Source organism: Myotis lucifugus, unplaced genomic scaffold (assembly GCF_000147115.1).
Source record: "Myotis lucifugus unplaced genomic scaffold, Myoluc2.0 scaffold_116, whole genome shotgun sequence".
Classification (NCBI taxonomy): Eukaryota; Metazoa; Chordata; class Mammalia; order Chiroptera; family Vespertilionidae; genus Myotis; species Myotis lucifugus.
In genome coordinates this window covers 2,108,492-2,131,151 of record NW_005871164.1, presented here as the reverse complement: position 1 = coordinate 2,131,151, position 22,660 = coordinate 2,108,492, and the positions used below count along the sequence as shown (strand labels likewise).

Genomic DNA, 22,660 nt, shown 5'->3' with positions numbered 1-22,660 from the left:
ATGGTTGGGTCACAACATGAGGAGCTGTATTTAAAGGGCCAGAAGGTTGAGAACCACTGCTCTAGTCTCTTCTTCAAGTAACATTCAGATACACTTTTTTCATTTGCAGATGGACCTGTGGACTCACTGGATGGGTTGGTTGCTTTTACTCCTTGTTACCAACACATCATAATTGAGTTCACAGGGTCCGATTTCCCCCCCGCCCCTATGTTTCTATTCCATGTTCATTTTTTAATGCTCTTAAATAGTTAACACTTTGCTATCAAAATAGGTCAAGTATTGCCCAGGCTGGGAAACTCCAGAAGCTGTATCTGAAGGCAAGAGATTCAGACAATGTTAATCACTTTCAACTTACTTCTCGTTCTGCCTCTGTCCTTGAGTCTCATTATTTTTCCTCTTAAAATATATTGTTTTAAATATCTTGATCCTCACAAGAGCGCAGTTGCTCTGTTTAAAAGAAGACATAAAAATGCCAGCCTATGTTAGGCTTCTGGGTATTGTGCTACTTCCATTTCCCCAAGTCTCCATTCCCTATTGTTCATCTGAAACTGATTTAATGAGAGCAATGTTCAGTGACTTTTGGGACTGAGTGTAGGATTTTCAACTTGCAGGACACCCTATAAATCAACATGGAAAGATTATTGTGGTCTGCTCTGCAGTGAGAGGCAGCTTGTTGGAATGGAGAGAATAGAGCTTTGGAGGCAGAGGGACATGGTTTAAAGTGTCATCCCTTACACCCAAAGGTGGCAGGTTCGATTCCTGGTCAAGGCACTTACCCAGGTTGGGGGTTTAATCCCCAGTTGGGGCACATGTGGGAGGCAACCAATCTCTCTCACATCCATCTCTCTCTTTGTCTCTCCTCCCTACTCTCTCTAAAATTAATTTAATTTTTTTTTAATTTTACATTTTCCCTTGGAAACACTAAGACCTTTAAACAGCAATGCCACTGGGCACTGAGCTATGGCTATTCATTACTATGAGATTTAAATGCTTCTGAGGTCCTTTCTCACTTTAATATACAGGAAAGTAAAACAACAACTGTGCTGTGCCAGCTCAGCCAAGGGTTTGGTGAGCTGAGGGGGCGTGGCAAAGGATGTAGAAAAGACAGACAAAGGGAATGAGCTGGGGCTCTGTGGATCTCCTGTGCCTGCCTAATGCCACAGAGAGAGATCCAGATGGCAAGCTGAGCCTTTATTTTATAGCCAGAGGTAAACAAGGTAGTGGTCACCATAGTTACATGTTCTTGTGAGTTTCACTTGTTTTGGCAGCACTTGCTGCATCTCCCTCAGCCCATTAGCTACCAGATAAGATCTAGGGAGCATCATAAGGTCAAGCCTAATTATGCTAAGAGGACTTTGCCCTCTAAGCTGGGACTTGTTTGTGGCTTTGCCAACAGGTCAGTCCGAGGCTTAACCCTATAGCCGCTCCCTACAAACAACAACAACAACAATAGCAGATGCTAAAAGTACAGCATTTGGCGCAAGCTTTTGGGAGAGAGAAACAATAGCCAGGTGGGAGCAGCCGTGTTTCATCTGCTAAAGACCAGTGGGGCAGGGTAAAAGCTGGCAGTGGAGGGCGCAGCCTGGCACTCTAAGTTCCATTCCCCGGGTTTCCCCTAATGTCTGCCATTGAGAATCAACTGGGTTGCCTGGCAAACCCCCAGGTCCTTTCTGGAGGTTCTGACTCAGAAGGTTTGAGGTTGTGCCAGCAATGGGTAATTTTAAGAAGCTCCCCAGGTGAACTTATGACCACGTATGATTAGGAAACACTGAAATCTAAACCCTCGCTGCTCAGACCATGACCCACAGGCCAGCAGCAGCACCTGGGAGTTTGTTAGGATCAGATTCGGAGCCTTAGGTCCGAGCTGGGGCCTAAGATTGCATTTCCAATCACACCCAGGAGATGCGGTGCTTCAGGCTTGTGCACTCACCTTAAGTGAGATCCTGGTGGGCAGGAGGGGGACTGAGGGGTGGAAGAGTCGTCATTAATCCCACTCTGTGGGTGATGTCGCTCCCACGGACGGGCGGGCTGTTAGAAGTGGGGTAGAGGCCCTTGGAGATGGGGGTGTAGAATGATAGATGCTTCATTATTAACATCGTGCAGTCCAGAATCCCAGGTTCCTGTAAAGTATTTCAAATGAAGAGCTGGACAGTCTCTGAGGGAAGGTCGAGTCGTCATCCCCATTTGCTCAGCTCAGTGGAAGGCTCTGTTGATCTTCAATGGAGGGCATTCTGTGTAGCTGCGGTTCCTCTGCCAGGAATGCTGAGCCATTCATCCCCAAGCGGCCTCCCTGCCAGAACCAGTAAGAAAGACAGCTGCTTGTACTTCTTTATTATATAAACACTAGAGGCCCGATGCACGAAATTTGTGCAAGAATAGGCCTTCCTTCCCCCGGCTGCTGGCACAGGCTTCCCTCTGGCACCCAGGACCTGGGCTTCCCTCACAGCCCTGGCTTCGTCCGGAAGGTCGTCCCGAAGGACATCTGGCCTAATTAGCATATTACACTTTTGTTATTATAGATTGCATTTCTGTATTGATTGTAACTGCGGGAAGCAGCGTCATTGCTGGTCCATAGTGATGTCCATTGGATGGACTCACCTTTACTGACTGCTGTGCACAGCAGCAACAACCTCTATGGGTAAGATCAGGAGAAAGTGAACATTTCAGGCTGAAGAAGGGGAAGGTGGTAGACAAAAGGCAGGTGTCACGGCCCAGGTGCTGCTGATGGCTGTAACCAGTGCTGAAGCTGCTGCCTGTCTAGGCTCACAGAGAAGGTGCCCTCCACACATCCTTCAGCAACACCTCAGCGCCTGTGGCTGGGTTCAGAGCTGCCCTTGAACCCAGCTGATGGCCCAGAAGCCTGTGATTGCCACTTACTGCCCTGCATTCAGGTCCCAGGCCCCACCCTGGGGGAGGGGATAGAGAGCCACAGGGTAGAGGAGGAGTGAGTCCCCAGTGAAGGGCTTCCTGCTCTCCAAGGTCACTCATGTCCACTGCATGCATCCACAGTGACTGAGCAAAGCCATGTCCCATGCACCAGTCAATACAGAGCGGTGCCGTAGACTAGGAATGCAAGAGTCTAGGGAAGGCAGGGTTAAAGCAGTAAAAATGAGCTGCAGTACCTGAAAACCCCTCAGGAGACATGTCCCAAAGGCCTGTACTCAGAGGCAGAGCCGGTCCTGTTAGCCGGTCCTTATTGTCAGGCCCATGTGGATGCGAGGGGATTGGATGCATGCATTCCTTGCAAGCCAGCCCTCTGACTTCTATACAGTATTTGAACCCATCCTTCCCCAAAGGTTAGAGTGCACGCTTTGGAGACAAATTCCTGGTTCCACTTCCTCTGCTGTGCCCGTTGGGAAAATGGCTTAACATGTTAAAGCAGCAGCTTTTCTCTATGAAGTTGCGGTAACAGGGCCTTCCCCTCCCTCCCAGGTGGCTGGAAAGATTGCATGTGGCAGTGATGCAGGGATCCCCGCCTGCCTTTATCACCATTACATCCCGTAGCTCCCGCACTGCATACAGCAGGTGCTCAGCAGGGTCCATGGAGCGAATAAATAAATGAATTCTGAAAGTGCTGGGCATACAGTGTGTGCTTTAAAATTTGCATTCCCTTTGTTTTCTTCCTTGATGAGAGCTGATGCTCCCGTGTACTGTAACAATGTTGCTTTATCTGACTAAACTCAGTCCTTGGGAAGCCCACGTGAAATGTGAAGGCGCTCCTGGGAGTTTCCCGGCGCCGGGGTAGAAGCTGGCCTCCAGGCTGCACGCAGAGGTGAAGGCCCCGCGGGGGTTCCGGGAGTCTTTCTGGCCAGTCTGTCTGACTCAGCGGCTGTGAAACAGACTTTCCTACGCTGACAAAATCCTTTAAAATATTTTTGCTTAATTCTAAGTAAATATTTTTCAACGATTTTCTCAGTGAGTCAGTTTTGCAGTCTCAAAAACTCAGAGGAACTGAAAAGCCACTCAGGCTCCACCTCCCGAAGTGGGGGTGCTCCTTCCCTGTGCGGTTCCGGAGGGGCAGCTGGTGTTGGCACAGGAGGCTCGCTCCTCGCCCGCCCACTGCGGGTTCGCACGGAGACAGGTAAGTTAAATGCAATGCGGTTCAGACCTCTGCTTGAAGTTTCCATTTCAGACTTTGGTTGTAGGTTGGAAACGGAATGGGGTCAAAGAATGGAGGTGAGGGCAGGTGTTTTTAGAGTTCAGACCTGGAAATCAAGATTTCTCTCCGGAGCTCAGGATCTGTCTCACTCGGCCAAGGTGACTTGGCCCCACTGCCAGAGGAGTTTCTGGGAATTTCTTGGGCATCATTTTAAATTGCTGATGCCAGGCCCCGGGTGGGACAAACACTTCTTACAGTGAGAAGGTGCGACCAGCCAAAGGCTTGGGTCCTGTAGAAAATTATTGGGAATGTTGTTATTGTTATTATCATTACTATTATTCTTTTAAAACATGTGTTTCTATCCTTTAAAATGTGATTTGGCCTCAGACCAGGAGTAATTTAATTTACCTCTGTCTCAGATTCCCTATTGTGCTGGCTCTGCCCATTTTAGCAACTGTAACAAAAATGTGAGAACATGCATGGATTGTCTGTTTCAGTGATCCATGCAGCTAATGTTTGCTGAGTATTTTTTTCTTTGTGCCAGACAATCATCTCGATGATTTTACATATTTTTTCCTGTTTAAATTATTTTTACTGTTTTCACATAATCACCAAAATGGAGTTACAGAGAATTGTGAAGTACCCATAAGTTATATACATTATTGTCTTATTTACTAAATCATTTTTCCTGTTTTTATCCAAACTTGAAACTTTGAAAACATAGTTCAATAAATGTTTGTTGAATGACTGGATGGAAGGATGGATGGATAGATAAATAAATGAACACTTATTTATAGCTGGTCTAGATGTAAGACTGTGAATTATAGCCTTGTTTCCAAACTCAAAATTATAGAGGTCTTGGAGCCTGGATTGAAGGTTTAGTCCACTGGTCCTCAAAGTGTGGTTCAGAGGCCAGTAGCATCTCTATCACTTGAGAGCTTATTAGAAGTGCAAAGTCTCAGTGTGTGCCCCAGGTCTGCCAATCTGAAACTCTTGGGGGCGGGGGGGCGGCAATCTGTGTTCAAACCAGTCCTCTAGGTTAGGTGAAGTTTGCTAACCACACAGCTCATTCTATAAATAAGGAAATGGAGACACAGAAGAGTCAAGCTTCTTATAGCTCCGGTAGGTCCTAGGACCCAATCCTGGCTCAGAGTATCATTTGCATAGCTGGTACTAATACAATTGTTGATATAACTATGGATGTTTTACAGATTATAAGGACTATGCCTATTTAATCAAATCTATTGACTTTCTGCTAAGCAAACCTAGTATATATAAAATGGGCTGTTCAAAAAATGATGAAGCATGATATTCACTTTACAAAATTAATTCTACTTAATGTATAAAAATTAGATAGAGCCCTAGCTGGCTTGGCTCAGTGGATAGAGCGTCAGCCTGTGGTCTGGGGAGTCACAGGTTTGATTCCTGTCAAGGGCATATGCCTGGGTTGCAGGCTCAATCCCCAGTGGGGGGCATGCAGGAGGTAGCCAATCAATGATTCTCTCTCATCATTGATGTTTCTATCTCTCTCTCCCTCTCCCTTCTCTGAAATCAATAAAAATATTTTAAGAAATTAGACATGAAATATTTACAGAAACAACTTTTGGGTAAAATAACACTTCATTTAAGATTTAGCTAATCAAGTTTAATATTGGCCTAAGAAAGGGCATAGTTAATGTTGAGAAAGTAGTGCTGTTAAATTGGAGTGAATTAAAGAGGTATTGCTTTGGGAATTGATCTGGTTGCTGTCCTGATTTTTTTTTTAAGTAGGGTAGAGGGGAAAGCATTAAAGACATTGTATGTGGTTAGGGAATATAATATTGTCAAGTTTTGGATGTAGCAAAAAGGTAGCTGACTGAACTATGGAAATCAAAGAAGTCAAGTGCTTTTAACAGCCAGCCCCACCAGGAAACTAGAGTGTCCATGCATCAACAACAGGCAGACAGGGCCCTTTTATCATCCATTTTCCCCCTTTCTTGTTACAAAATATTCTATCATGTCTGTCTTCTTAGCAAATCTGTCTAGGAGATAAGTGCAGTTTTCAATACTAGTTTTCTTCTAGCTTTAGTACAATTTTGGCTTTTTTTTTTCTTTTTGCCAAAATTGTTACTAAAATATGTTTCTGTCATTATATACTCAATAGTAATGTGACAAAGCGCTTGACTACTCCAGAGTCTACAGCAACAAGATTATGCCCATGCTTTGTGATCCTCTGATAAGACAATATGTACGTTCAAAAGTGCACCATTCACTTCTAATAGGAGACAGCAAAGTATATTTCAAGCAGTAAAGATGGGACCTCAACAATGAATCAGCCTGGATGAATGTAAACCCAAGTATTTAACTGTGTCTAACCTGGTGGAAGGGCTGGTCCCACTGCAGAGTCCTGAGCAGTAGTAGATCTCATAGTACAGTAGCTAGGGTGGGCATGGCTGTGATGCTAACTGAGCTGTCTATGGGGTATTGATCTGGGGTGGAGCCCTTCGAGAATGAGCCCTCAGGGAGAGTGAGCCGGGATTAAGCAAAACCTGGGTCAGTGACTGGGTCTCCTGGGAGAAGCCTCTCCTTCGTTAGTGGATAGTGGATGAGCAGAAGCCCTTCCTGGAGTTAGACCTGGCGAGTAGAACTCAAGTTTAGGGCTGAGCTCACCCCCCTCCCCCAGGAGAAATTGGGAGCATTTTTTAAAGAAACTAAGCCCAGTGGTGAGTAAAGGACACAGACTGGGAGCAGTGGAGGAAAGGAGATCATGGTAGAGTGACTGACATGTCTCCGTTTGCCCACAGCTTCCCCAGGGTTGGTGCTGAAAGCTTCATACCCTGAGAAACCGCTCAGTCCTGGGCAAACAGCTCAGCTGTCCAGGAGGCCCTGTGGAGCCCGATTCCCATATTTCCCGGTGAGGGTTGCAGACACGGAACTTTGCCAGCAAGAGGAGGCCCGGAGCCCTCCTGGCAGGGTGCTCACAGAGTGAGCCAGGGAGAACCAGCATGCTAGAAGTCCAAATTCCCTCCAGGCTGGGCAGGCAGGGAATGAGCAGTGACTAGCGTTCAGGTATTCAAAATAGCAGTTTGGCTTTGTTTTTCTGGTAAATAATAAATGACAGCACTGAGTCCTTCCAAAATAATTAGAGGCTAATAGACACTCCATCTGGTCAGTGACAGCTGAGACGACCGGAGCAAAAGCGTGGCTTCTACTTCCTGTGAGTTTTGCATTCATACACGTGCTGCCCAGGAGTCAGCGCAAGCTTCCACCTCTACCATTTGCAGTTGGTTTTGTTTGACCCGAATGAATGCCAATAATGGAGGCTGGAATTAGATTCACCTGCAATGTACCCTCAATTTGCAGCCTTTCAGCCATAAAAAGGAGTGTCCTTTTCATGTTAACTAGCCTGATTCTTGAGTGTGATTTGTTATTATAGGAAATTTAATTTTGCATGAGAAGCATGATAACTATGTGGCATTTGCATACTCAGAACAAATTCCCAAAAATATTTGCATAAATTCCCTGATGTTCTTTTGACTCAACAACCTCATCATAGTAAATTGCCTTTTGAAAATTGATTTAACACATCTGCCTTGTCCAAGTGTGGCTAATTTTCATCAAAAATAAGAATTAGGATAGTTAAACTATTATCCACTGGTAAGAGAAATGTCTGAGCTGCTATCCCAAATATGTATTTGTAAAAATGGAGTTCCTGTCTTGGGTGATTGTCCTACTACCAAGCAGTTTCATGACTCTTCAGATCCCAAATGTTGCACAGTTCATCCCTTGAAGGGTTTTAGCCACTCAACGCTTTTAAGAGGGAATACTTACAAATATTTTTAAAGTAACAGCACAGGTGCGCCTGCTCTATATTTATCATGGGCACTCATGCTGATTTTTTAAATGGCACCTTCATCATTAGTACAAATGTCAGCTTCCCAAGCAGTACAGCTTTTCTGGTTTTGCATTGAGATATTTTAAAAAATGACTTGTGTGAAAATTAGATATTTAAAAAACATCAAATTGTTTCATTCTGAAGGCAACTCAAGAAACTAATTATGAATTTAAGGAATTAGTTGCACTTAAATTTGGGCAGGGGCATCTATGGATAATCAGTGGCTATAGTTGGCTATTAATTTATTGATCATTGATGGGGCTGGTTCTCCGAGTTAAGTGAGACCAGAATTCCTGGAGGACTTGCTAAAACCACATAGCTGTGTCCTGCCTGTAGAGTGTCTGCAGCAGGGTCGGGGCAGTGGGCCAAGGACAAGAGGGTTTGCATTTCTAACAGCTTTGCAGGTGACCCTAGTGCTGTGGGTCAGGAGACCACACTGGGAGCAACGCTGAATTAGGTCCTAGTTATTAGAAGGATGTATTTTTGAGAAGTGGTTGTTTAGCTGAAGCTACTAGTAAAGGACCATTTTGATCAGTCCTGGCAAAGCCAAGAGGAGAAGGCCAGCAGGTGCTGAGGTGATGGTAATTCTCCTCAGGGATGAACTGGCACAGAGATGGGAGCTCTGAGCACAAGGTCTCTCTCTAAATTAAAAGTTGCGATGAGTTATGATATTTCTCTCTAGACTTTCCAATGGGAGTGTTAAAGCCTCTTGAAACCACATACTTAATTTGTTTTGCCCTTTAAGAGAAAATAAACTTCTTTTCTTCTAAACCAGAGAGACTTTCCAGAGTGAAAAAGGTGAAGGGATTAAGCAAAAACAAAAACAAAAATAAAAACAACAAAAAACCACCCCAACTCATGGACACACAACAGTATGGTGATTATCAGAGGGAAAAAGGGGTGGGGGAGGTAGAAGAGGGTAGAAGGGGAGATAAATGGTGATGGAAGGAGACTTGACTTGGGGTGGTGAACACACAATACAATATACAGATGATGTATTATAGAACTGTACACCTGGAACCTATATAAACTTATTAACCAATGTCACTCCAACAAATTTAATAAAAAATAAAATAAATACATAAATAAGAGAGAGACTTTCCCCTGTCAAGGCAAAAGGGTTTTCTAATGACCTTTCAAAGGAGAGTCGTACTGTTTCCTTCTGTCAGCCTCTAGGTCACCGCAGATAGAAGTACTTTGTAATCAGGCGTGTTGGTCACTGTGTACCACAAGGCATTTGGGACATTGTGGAGGAGAATCTCAAATTTCTTCACATATAACAAGCTACAGAAGTGCGGGTGGAAGGTGTCAGGAAACATTGTATTTGATCCAGGCTCTATGAGAGAAAAATTAAAGAGGTTGCTACTGCGGTTCTTTTCTTTTAATTTTTTTTATTGGGCATCTTCTACTTCATAAGTTTTTTCCCTCCATCTTCTAAAACCATGCTAAAAATCTCCCTTGTATGATTAGTAGTTCATTCTGTAGGCCCGCTTCTCCTGGAAGCTGTTTATCCTGATAATAGAAAAGCAACTACAGTATAAGCTCAGAGTCTTTGGAGGCAAAGTAGAAGAGCAAATTATTATGTAATTTCAGAGCAATTGTATTTTACCACTGCTCCCCCTTCCCACTTCCTCCCTTGGCAGAGTAAGACTGCAAACTAGAAAGAGGGATCTGCCCCATGGAAATAGTAGGCAGCCCCCACCGAAATCTCTTTATTTTCGGAAGGCAGGGGCCCATTGCCAAAAGAGGGTCCTTATTCTTGCTCTCCTGTCTTCTAGTTCTATTTGGCTTTTCCTTGGTCATATTTAAAGATCTTAAAATGAACAGTAGCAGCCTGCTTTGCCCCTTGCCCATTCTACCGTAATGATCTTGTGTAGGGACCCATATTGAAATACCCGTTAACTGGTCCTCAGGGAGCTGTTTCCTTCTGCAGAGTTGGCCTCTTCCTGGAAGGTGTGGGGCAAGTTCAAGTGTTTTCAGCACTGGGTTGTCACAGTGAAGAACTGGCCTTGGACTCTGCACATGACATTAGAAGGCCTCCAAGATGATAGCTCTGACTGGGACGGTTCTACTGACCAGGCCCATGGTGTCTGCTGCAGCATCTCCAGTGAATTCAAGCTCTGCTTTTCTTCTTTCCTGGCACCCACCCTCACACAGAACCCAGTCCCCAAACCTGCCCCAGCCTCCTGGCCCTTCCTCCCCAGGATGTGATTCATCTTCAGCAGAGAACAGTTATTTCTTGTTCTGACTAATGAAGTCATAATTCTTTATTCCCTGCTTCTTGTCTTTAGTATGTATGGGGAGGGGTGTGGCCACGGAATATTATGTTTAAATGGATCACACAGACTGTGGCCCAAGAGAACCCTCTTACTCTTTCTGTGTTCCATCTGAGCTTGGAGTTTCTCTAGTTCAGCCCTTATCTTGGTAGTTTCCTCTTGGGGATGTTTTGGGTTTTGGTTTTGTATGTTTTGCCAATAACATTTAAACCTTTTTTCTGACTCTCAGAAATCTTCATAGTTTCTAGTCCTCTTTCCTATTTTGCAATGTCAATATAGATCAATTCTATGTGTGTGCATGCACACATATACCCTGCAGAAATTACATTTGAGAAGGTTGCTGGAAGTTGGGTACCTCCTCAGGGCCTCCATTTATTATCTTTTGAGATGTGTGTGTGGGGGTGGTGTGGGGGCACAACAACACCTGTGGTCTTCCCTAACACATCACTGATGTTAATATGGAGACCAGATTTAGGGGTAAGAGGAAGACTTGATGAGCAGTGGTGCTAATTCATATGTTCTGCCTTTCTTTGTTTTAGAAAATACAATACAGAGCTAATGTTTTTCTTCACCAAAACAAGTCTGAATGTTTGAATCCTTAATTAAAACAACATACATGTGATCAGATTCTGAGTACTGCCTCTATCTCCCTCCAGGCATGGGGGAAGGATATCTTTGAAACACCTTGCTCCAGGAGGAACCTTCTTTCCCTTCCTGTGGTTTATGCACATGCCCACCAGTGAGAGAGGCAATGCAGCAAGTGACACATTCAAATCCTTGAATCCACAAATGCTTTCATGCTCAGAAAATAAAATCCATACAAGGTTTTTATGTGTTAATCCATAAATGTATAAGCCCCTCACCCAGGAGGAAATAGCCCATTTCTTGATGGGAACCCCTGACTAAGGATGAATATGAAAAAAATATTTTTAAATCAATTTACAGCTCCCCTATGTGGCTAAGGGCATTTTTCTACTAAAGGCAGCCTGAGTTTTCCCAGGAGAGTTCCTGGCTCCAAAATGGGTAGAACCTTCTGCTCTTATTCGAAAACATCTTTATATTCACAGTTTTTTTTTTAAATATATTTTATTGATTTTTTACAGAGAGGAAGGGAGAGGGATAGAAATTTAGAAACATCTATGAGAGAAACATCGATCAGCTGCCTCCTGCACACTCCCCACTGGGGATGTGCCCGCAACCCAGGTACATGCCCTTGACCAGAATCAAACCTGGGACCCTTGAGTCCGCAGGCTGATGCTCCATCCACTGAGCCAAACCGTCCAGGGCCTCACTCCCAGACTTAACCAAATCTCTGAGCTGGGCCTGGAATCTGCCATTTTTCAAGTGGCTCAGTAGTGTCTGGGGAACACTGAGCTTTAAGAATCACATGATATTTTCTAGAAAGCTTTGACTGTATTTTCTCCCCACCTCCAGCAGCACATTTTCTCTTTAGTCTCCCCAGTGAGGACTTTGGGAAGCCCACCCACTGAATCTGCTTTTGTCAGGCCACTGAAGGCCTCCAGGTTAGCAAATGCTGTGGTCAAGTTTGGAGCCTGCCTTACTTGGTTAATGATTGTAATTGACACTCCCTTTTTCTTGAAACACTTTGTTCTGGAACGATCCTCTCAATGCTCTCTCACTGGCTTCTCCTTCATTTATTGGCTTACTAGAGGCAAGGTGCACAAATTCATGCACAGGTGGGGTCCAGCTGGCCCACTCCAATTGGGGCCAATCAGGCCTGGCTGGCCGGGGGGTAGGGGGGTGCTGCGGGTACCCCCTGGTTAAACTCTGGTGGAACTCCCAGTCGAGGGGACAATTTGCATATTACCCTTTTATTATATAGGATTCTTCTCCTCTCAACTTCTAATCACTGGGTCCTTTTCTCTGCAGTATCATTCCTTCCTCAGGTGGTCTCTAGTACAGTCTCATGGCTCTAAACACTACCCCAGTCTATGGGATCCCCAATTCCTGTCTTCCAAGCCTGTTGCCTGGAGACAAATGTCCTCATCCACATCTCCTCTCCCATGTGTCAAACTTATCTGCCTACAGGAGAACAATTTCAGCACCCCTTGCACAAACATGCTCCTTCTATATAGTCTTGCCTCTGTCTGTAAATGTCACATTATTCAATTGCTTAGGCCCCAAACCAAATATCTTTGATTCTTTTCTTTTCCTCATTCTCACATTCAGTCCCTTGGTAAGGTCTGTCACATCAACCTTCGGATCACATCTTGACTCCAACAACGTATTCTCCCTGTGCTGTCCCAAGTCCAGGTGACTGTCATCTCCTCCCAGTAGCCCCCGGCTGGTCTTCCACCTTCTGTGGAAGCCACTACTTTGGATCCCCCATCCCCATTCCTACAGTCAACATTTGCCAGAGCGATCATTTTCAAGCTTAAGTGAGATGTTTCACTCCTCAAATCAAATCCCACCGAGATCACGCCCTACTTCTTTGAGAACAAAGGACAAAGTACTAACAAGGACTGTGAGACGCGTCCACTCTATCTGTCTCCTCCCCACACCCAGGGTCTGTGCTCTGGTCCAGCTGGCCTCAGGCTGTCCCTGGAACTTGCCAGCACACTCTTACCTCAGTCTTTGTTCTTCTCTCTGCCTAGGATGGGCCTCCCAATCCTTTAGGTCTTTCCTCAAATGTCTCTTCCTGCACCAGTCTATGTTCACCCACTTCTCTACTTCAGTTCCTCCTTCCCTCTTCTCGCTTAAATATTTCCACATAACACTTTCACTCACTCATTTAGTCTCTCCTCCACAAAAATGTAACTTTCATGAAGCTAGAGACTTCTGTCTGTATGGTTCATGGCTGGCTACCAGGCCTAGAAGAGTGCCTGAACATAATTGACACTCAAAATATCTGTTGAATAATTGAATTTGTCATTATTACGCTGGTCTTACTAAATTCTTAAGAGGACCGTGAATGGCAGTGGGGCTACCTATTTGACACCTACTGTAGGTCTTGTGCTTGGTGCTGGGATTACAGATAGTTTATATCTGGGCACTTTCAGGAAAAGCAAGGATCCTGGCTTCTCCAGGGTCCCAGGGCAGCACTGGGGGAGTACAGTGATTTGAGATAAAATTAGAACATAACTGGGCAGATTTTGAAGGACATTGATAATGGTAAGCTCAGGGGCCATGACACATTGTAGTGAGTGAAATTGGCATTCTGTGATCCAATATTTGAATAGAAGGAATCATGTGAAAAGTACAGTATATTGATGCGATAGATCCATCAGTCAATTTCTGGTGTGATCCTGAGATTTGGTCTCGTCCTTGACCTTTCTTTGTGTGAGGAAACTTATCTACTTAAAGTAGCTGGTGACCTAGTTGAGATTTCCACTTACATAAGGCTCTGGCAGCGCCCTCCATCAAAGCAGAAATCAAGGTTGAAATGAGGACTCTCCTAACCATGTCATTTTTATTTTTATGGTGACTGATCTTTTCTTTTGGCTAATATATATCATATACAATCTACTGCTATGCTGACAAATGATATGTTAGTAACTGGCAGAACTTTAGGATACTTTGAAATATGTTTCATTTCTACATCAAGAAAAAAAATCAAATTATTTTTTCCACCTAAATGAATTTCTTCATTTGACCAATATATGCTTATCTCCCAAACTCTTATAAAAGCAATATGTAAGAGCCCTGGCCCTGTGGCTCAGTTAGTTGGGTGTTGTCCTGTGCACCAAAGGGTTGCCAAATCAATTCCCGGGTGGGGCACATGCCTGGGTTGCAAGTTCGATCCCTAGTTGGGGCATGTATGAGAGGCAATGTTTTACTCTCACATTGATATTTCTCTCTCTCTATTTCTCACTCTCTCTCCCTCTCCCTTCCTCTCGCTCTAAAAATCAATTAAAAATCCTTTTTAAAAAATGCAATATATAAGAAAATAGTCTAGCCCACTTAGAAATATAATAATCACTTCTCAAAATTTTACATTTAAAACCAAGTATAATTCTTGGGTCTTTTCCTCAAAAGGTATCAGTAATAGCATCTTTGTCAAATTTGATAAAATTTACAATATGCTGTGTTAGGATTGATTCCATTTGTTAGAATAGAGCGCTGAATATGAGACTACCATTTAACTTCTGCCCTTGTCCTTGCTGAGCCAGAGGAATCAAAACAAAACCAAAGGCAAGCATATATTGATTATACAATTAGAATGATTTTGGGAGTTTATTCCCGGCTTTGTGTTGTGGCTTTGTGTATAGCCACATCCCCCTAAGTGAGGGTGATGGGTTCATTCTGCCGCTAGTCTCTATTTTACCCATATAGAGTCTACTGTAAGGGCAGGGTGAAAACTGCCTAAAGTGTCTATGACCATTATAACCTTTTCAATTAAAAAGTAGTACTGCCCTAGCTGGTTTGACTTGGTGGATAGAGTGTTGGCCAGTGGAGTGAATGGTCCTGGGTTCGATTCTGGTCAAGGGCACATGACTGGGTTGCAGGCTCAATCCCTAGTTGGGGGCATGCAGGAGGCAGCCGATCAATGATTCTCTCTCACCATTGAAGTTTCTATCTCCTCTCCTTCTCCCTTCCTCTCTGAAATCAATTAAAAATATATATATAATTTAAAAAGTATTACTAGAAGACCAGACTGATAGCTTTATATTTTCAGATTCTCTTGTTAAGAGGCAGATTACATCCAGCTAATGAACTAATTACTTCATGTATTTCACATACCTTTGTTGAGTCCTGGTGATGTTCTAAGTGCTCTTCTAGGCAGGTTTGGAAGATACAAAAATGAAGTAAGGTGCTTTGAAGAGTTGTGGCACATCCAAAGGGACCTGTTTGGTACATAGCCAGCTACACAGGATTGGGCCACAAGAGGGTGGTTTGGTGTGGGGATACGTATTTGGAAGGCTCTGGATATTTGGTAATTGTTGACGACCCTGTAGTCTACTGGATTTTCCCATAGAAAATGAAGGAGCACCTAGGGTTGAACCTTACTCTTGATACAAAGTGGCTGGAAGAAGGAGGAAGGAAATAGACAGTAGTCCCAGAGTGATAGAAGGAGGCAGGAAACACTTGCAGAGAATACCAGAGAGGGAATGAGTGCGATTTACAATGTCAAGTTCTGCAGGAACTGTTCATGAGAGATGGAGGAAGCCACTCCTGAGGCTTGTGGAGTCTGTGGTGGCTGCAATGGAGCCGTTCCACTGAAGCGTCTGCAGTGGGAGTCAGGTTCAGTTGTGTCAAGAGTGCGTGGGGAAGAGGAATTAGAGATGGCTAAAGGAAAGATGGTAGCACTGAGATCAAGCTGTTAAGGCTGGTGTTCCTGAATTGATTTGTTTGTTTTGTTTAACATGTATCATTGGAGGAATTTATGTTGGATCAGATGCCAGTCAAGAATGAGGCACCCATGTATTACCTTGCTATGTAATTTCAAACATGGGCATGTTTTAGTCTTTTACATTCACCGTGCAGGTGTACCTTCTTATTAAGGTGACAGAATAATTTTTGAGGGAAGCATCACTTCTTGTGGTAGTCATTTCCTGACTGTGGAAATTCCCGTAGGTATGAGAGTCCTATAGGTTTGAACAGCTGGCCTCCTGGTCTCCTGGCCTGAGCTGCTTTGCCTAAAGGTGAATTGGGAACCCTACATCAGTAGTTACAAGAGTGCTGATAGGGTTAAACAGGTTCTGCCCTAAATTACACTGATTATAACCTGAAGAGTATTTGGAGGGATTTTAGATCTCTGCAAGCTTTGATTTAGTATTATAGTATTTTAAACTCTACTTAAAACGAATGATACATGAAATTCTCATATCATTAGAATTCATTTATAATAGGGCTTGCTTAGAACTGACCCAGATCAGACAATAGAAAGTTTGCATTAAATAGGCTTATGTTACACGGATATGCAAGGTTCAGCATACTTATAAACCTCTAAACACTTTAATTGTTTCATCCTAATCACTTGAAACACGCATTAAAGAGTGAAAGGCACATTTCCTGAAATAGATTTTCAAGATTATTCTAATTTGCATAAGTTTTAGCCAAGGAACAGATGTCTTTTTAATGTTGTACCTTCCTAAAAAAATTTAAAACATCTTACATGTCATGGTGTAAATTGGTGTTCCTCCTCAATCCTAACTTGGGTGAAATGTTTTAGCAAAACACTGACAAGGGCAAGTTAGAAAAAGTAGGGCTGAATTGTTTCAATTCATCTTACCTTTACAATAATATAAAGAACTCTGTTTCATTGTGGTAGTTTACATCTTGCTGTCTAAAATGTAATTATAATAAAATCTTTGTGGATGGTATTTTCTGGGGCTGTATTTTTCTAAATAATCAATTTTTAAAATTGTATAGTGAGCATATATTATTTTAAAATTATAGAAAGAGAAAAGTATTCTGAAGAAATTAAATACCCCCTAATATTACCATAATGTTTGCTTTCTTTTCTTCTAATCTTTATATATATTTTCAAAATTGTGATAAAAAGGATTGTGCAATTTTGCATCCTATTTTCATGTTACAATTTGCTCTGTATTCCATTTTATTACATGGTCTTTTCCAATTTAAGGAATTTTATAATTCTTCAGATTGATAAAGCATGCTTTCTTTTAATCATTCCTCTATTTTTGGAAGCTAAGAATTCCCATTTTTTTCATGTTGTCATAAATTTTAAAATTTCATTATCTATTCAGATGACTCCTAGACATGGGATTTCTGGATAAAAGGTGCTATAGATATTTTAAATTTCATAACATAAATTACCAAATTACTTTCCCCAACTCTTACATATGTAAGCAAAACACACACTTGTAGTTAAGCTTACTGATTAGCAAGTCAAGTGTAGAAAATAACTTCGGTCCCTTGTACAAATGGGTCTTTGCATCCCCCTGGTTCTATTTCTCTTCCTCCTCCCTCTGTCCACCACAAAAACACAGAATGTGTACTCTGCATCTTTCTCCTGGGATTTTTATGTTTGTTTAATTGTATAATCATATTTACATCTTTAGATATAAAATTTGCTTCAATTCTTTTGAATCTTCCTTTTATATTATAAATTTCATATTTTTAAAATCCATCACTCTGGTATGGTATGTGTGTACATACACATGCACACACATATGCATATATAAATGACATATATTTTATTTATCTCTTGAAAATTCAGTATATATGTGGATATACATATACCTTTAAGTTTAAAATATATGTACATACACATATATATTTTAGTTTTTAATTAAAATAGATGCTTTATATTCTGAATCTGTAAATATCTGAGGAAAGCTTTCTGTTCCATTGTTATACAGCAGCTACTTGATTAGGGATATTTATGAATTAAGACTCAAAGGTCTGTCTGTGTATCTCATGTCAATGGACATCTGGGTGGCCAGAAGCCATGGAGCCAGCCATATTAGCTCCTTAGTAGGAAACCCCTTTGTCTGTTTGGATACTTGCAGTGTTTTTCCCAAGGATTGTTATCCAGCTCTTGTCCCAGTGATGTGTAGATAGTTTTCCTAGAATGTGCTTAGGCTCTTTCATATACATAATCAAGTCTCCCTCTCTCTCTCTCTCTCTCTCTCTCTCTCTCTCTCTCTTACTCAGAAATGTTGCTTTAATTATTCCTTTGATTATTGTGTATACATATTCCAAATCTTGTCAAATACTCAAAAGCTATAATTGTTAGTCAAACTACATTTTCTGCATAATTATCCATCATGTCTCTATTCATGTTCATCTTTGTCCTTTACTTAATTTACTTAGATTGTTTGTCCTTCACAGGACTGTGTATATGTTTTCATTGCCAGTTCTCTTATATTATTAGAATAGAATGTTCAACAATAATAACTATCCTCAGTAGGGTCTTAGTGCTAAGTGACATGGGAAGTGCCTGCTGGGTGACATAAGGCTTGCTGAATCGACAGTCTTCACAGATAATGTGTTATAAAGAGTGAACACTGACAACAAGGAAAATGGGGATATGGTTATATGTTTTCCTTCTAGGTGACAGCAGTTTTAGTCTTCGCTAACTGAATTATCCATATACTAACTGATCATACCATAGAAGTGCCAGAAGGGTTAGTGAGTATTTAAGTACTGGGCCTGGGTTGGGAGATTTGATTTATCTCGAGACTAGAGGCCTGGTGCACGAATTCGTGCACAGGTGGGGACCCTCAGCCTGGCAGGCAATCCGGGCCAATCGGGGCCGATCAGGGCCAGCTGGCCGGGGGAAGGGACTGCGGGAGGTTGGGCCATGGGAGGTTGGCTGTGGTAGCACACTGACCACCCAGCCAGTCAGGGAGGACACAGGGGGCGCGGGAAGTTGGCTAGCCACAGGAGGTTGGGTGCGGGAGTGCACTGACCACCAAGGGGCAGCTCCTGCATTGAGCATCTGCCCCCTGGTGGTCAGTGCGCATCATAGCTACCGTCTGGTCATCCGGTCATCTAGTCGTAATGGTTGCTTTGGCTTATATATATATATAGATGAGACTGAAAAGTAGACTTCATCAGTGTAACAAGTTTAGTGCCAACACACCCAATCAATTGCTCGCTCTTCTCCGAAGCACCATTTCATGGTGGGGAGATTCTCCCCAGAGTAAAATCACAATGTAAGGATCAACAAATTTTCAGTTCTGCTGTTGCAGTTTATATTTCTTTGAAATCTTAGCTTACTCACTTCCTTACTTTATCATCTTTACAACTTACCCTGTTGTTTTATAAAATTTAATTCTGCTATTTATTACTTCAGCATTTGTTAAGCCTTTCTACACATTTCAGGGACCAGATCTTCCCAGCTACCACTAAACATGTCAAAGCTCTGAGTAACACCCTCTCCTGTGAGTGAGGGAGATGTTTTTGTTTTCTTGTGCTCCGGTACTTTGTGTGGTATGAGTCAGTTGACTCATTCTGAAATGATTCTTCCAGGCCTTGGGATCACCAATAGATAGTGTGGATTCCTCTCTCTGTCCAACTGCATTGTAGAAATCTTTCCTCCAAGCTGCCCGTTAGCCAGTGTCTTTCAGGCAATTTCGGAGCTCTGTTTCCCTGCGATGGAATCTGGCCAGACCCTTTCCTCCTGCCTGTGCTTTGTTACTCTGGAATAGTGAGTCCCTGTGTAATAAATAACCACCAGCATTGCACTTTACACTCAAGTTCTTGCTATAGGTACTGTAACTACAACATTGAATTTGCTGTGGCTGTAGTTCTGCTGTACCACTGCCATCACCCTTCATGTTTTGTTTGAGTTAATCTTCAAATGGATGGATAAGGTGGTTCACAATAGAATAACCCAAATTTTACTTACAGAATGGTAGGGATTTCTCATTAGTTAACGAACTTCTCTAATTCAGGGGCCAGATGATGAAGTGTGAGCATACTGCTTAAGTTTTCTAGGTAGGAAAAAAATGACTTCATTTAACCCAAAGCACATGTAAGTACCATATATTTTTCCTCTCAATCCATTTCAGTTGGAGAGGGAGAAGGAAATACTTTGGGGAGGAGTTGGTGAAGTACAGACAATAGCCAAATAAATACTCAATTAAAATATATTGGATGTTAGAAGTAAGAGTGGAGGAAAATAAAGATAGAAAGATGGAGAATTCATAATTCTTATTTCCCATTGTTACATGGTTTAAGCCTTGTCATCATAGTTATTTTTATGGGAAATTGGGTGAAGCTCTGTTAAATGGAAACAGCCAGTATTGTTGCTTGAAGTCGCTTTTAAACCAGAATCCAGCTATGCTTACATTTAATGGTTGAAAAACTATTGTTACTATTAATCTCTGGTGTGTGATATATTATGAAAAATGCTATGCTCACCGCCTGGCAGAAACTATGATATATGCTTGCTCAAGCTATTTTATTTAATCCTTACAACACCTCTAAAATAAGTATTATTTATCCCTCTGAAGCTGAAGAAAATAAGGCTTAGAGTGATTAAATAACTTGCCTGAGGGAACATAGCTAGCAAAAAACCCAAACCAGGATTTGAACTGAAATGTCTTTGATCCAAAGATCGTATTTGTAAGCACTACACCTTTCCCCTTCAAGCTCTGACTGAGCTAAGCAATATGAGCAAATTAACAAATCAATTGATTTTAATCCAAACTGTTTTCCAGAGCTTGCACATGATTTGGCCCCTGCCTATCTCTACAACTTTATTTTAGACCACATACCCCAGGCTCTCTGCCCCAGCCCCACTGGCTTCCTTTTTGTTCCTTAGATACCACACTTTGGAGACTTTTGCATATGCTGTTTCCTTAGTCTGCAGTCTTCTCTTTCCTCTTCCCCTCTCTCTATATGCTTGCCTCCTCCTTCTCTCCCAGGTCCTAGTTCACATAGCATTTGCTCAGTCTTTTCCTGACTACTGTTTATATGGAAGCTGTTCTTCCCCTGTCACCTGTTATTTCTGTCATAGCATGTAACCAATCTGGAATCAACCTGTTCACTTATTTCTCAGATCTCTCCCTACAGATTGTAAGCTCTCTGAGAGCAGGAACCTCCTGCCTCTTGGATATTACTGTATTTACTGATCATATATGTCAAGTTCTGCTCTAACCGATGTGGAAAAAACAATTGAATGAAAATTGGATGAATGATTTTGAAACGTATATATTTGTTTCTACTTGAAAATAGTGCCTTTCAAATTTTTTCAATTAAATGTATTTGAAAATATCTGTGATAATTTTGAGTACTCTAAGTTTTTTATTTAAACTTTGACTTACTAGCGTAATCACAAACTACAGTGGGGCCTTGACTTATGAGTGTCCCGACTAAGGAGTTTTTTGAGATACCAGCTGTCTCTCCGCCGATTTTTTTGCATTGAGTTGACAGAGTAATTTGAGTTAAAGAGCTCCTTAACTAGCTCCTTGACGAGCTTGGTCTCAGAACGAATTAAACTCGTAAGTCAAGGCCCCACTGTATTACAATTTCCTGCAGTAATAGATTTTTGCTTTGGTTTTGGCATTCCCAATGGTCTTGTTTAAATAACTTGAAAATGATTATTTTTAAATGTTTTTATTGATTTTAGAGAGAGAAGAAGGAAGAGGGATAGAGAGATAGAAACATCAATGAGAGAGAAACATTGAGTGGCTGCCTCCTGTACACCCCTAGTGGGGATTGAGCCGAAACCTGGGCATGTCCCCTTGACCGGGAAACGAACCAGTGACTTGGTTCACAGGTTGATTCTCAACCACTGTGCCACATCATCCAGGTGAAAATTGATATTATTTCATAAGAATTAAACTCTTTAGCTAATCATCTGCAATAGGATAATAGTGTTATATAATCATAACAGTTTTTAGCTAGATATGGACTTAGTATGCTCTCAACTCTCACTGAAATAATGTAGAAAGGTAAGAAGGCTTCTCAAAAGCTACCTGGGTAGATCCAGGTCCAGAAACGTGGAGCAGGGCCCTTTCGGTGGTATTAGGTCAATCCTTACTGTGTTTCTTTCACATGCCCTCCCTACGGGGGCAATAGATTATGTATAGCATTTAATCAAAATAAATAAACTTGTATTTCAGAAAGAAAAGTATGAATATTAATCAAAGTTCCCAGTTTATCTAAAATCTATAAGAAATGAAATGGTAACGTTCATGGGTGACTTAGCACTGAAACCATTGTACACTATTTCATCTAAGGCATTTGTTACACAGACACATGGCCTACAGGCTAGACTTTCTGCTAGAAATCAAAGGTGTCAGATTCAGGATGAAAGAATCACCAAGCTTTATACATTGTATTTTGTTCCACAGTTAACAATGGAAACTACTACATTCGAACCTCACATTCTTATTCAGAAATCAATTTTTTTAAAAAAATCAGATTTAATAAACTTTGAATTTTTATGAATCCGTCATATGTGACAAAAGAATTCCTCATTCTTCAGAAATATTTCTTGAATATATGGTTGTATTTATGAACATAAGTTTACCCACATTTCTAAAACACAAGATATGATTTGCCTTCATGTCTTCTTAGAAGCCAAAGATTTATTTTCTAAGAGTCAAAGAAAACAAAAGTAAACTACATTGTCTTGTTTCTATAAGGAGATGAAGAAGGGAGATGTCTTTCATCAATGGAAATGGTGTGTCCACTGAATATGGGCAGTGACTATATAAAGCATTCTAAGTAGTCCAAAAATAGTGTTGTTGCTAGGAAGTGACTCTTGTAAGACCAATGCAATTAAGGCCTGTATTGTCTGTCTTATTATTCTTATAAGGCCAGCAGCAACATTAGCTCACTTAATGTTTATACAGCAGAACACAGATCTCAGTTTAGATAAATATGAAGTTTATCTTTTTTCTGTGAATCGGAGAAGTTTTAGGCTGACTCAGTAGAAGTCCATTTCTCTCCAGTGCTTGTTTATAGAACGATCCCAGGCTATGGAAAAATATTATTCATCCCCAAATAACTGCATGTAAGTCATTGACT

General features: G+C 41.9%; 1 protein-coding gene across 1 annotated transcript in view; it reads left to right on the top strand.

The window, feature by feature from the left end:
* The window catches only part of NCKAP5 (NCK associated protein 5), an 859,015-nt gene that overhangs the window by 286,379 nt on the left and 549,976 nt on the right, over positions 1–22,660 (top strand). The window lies entirely within an intron of this gene.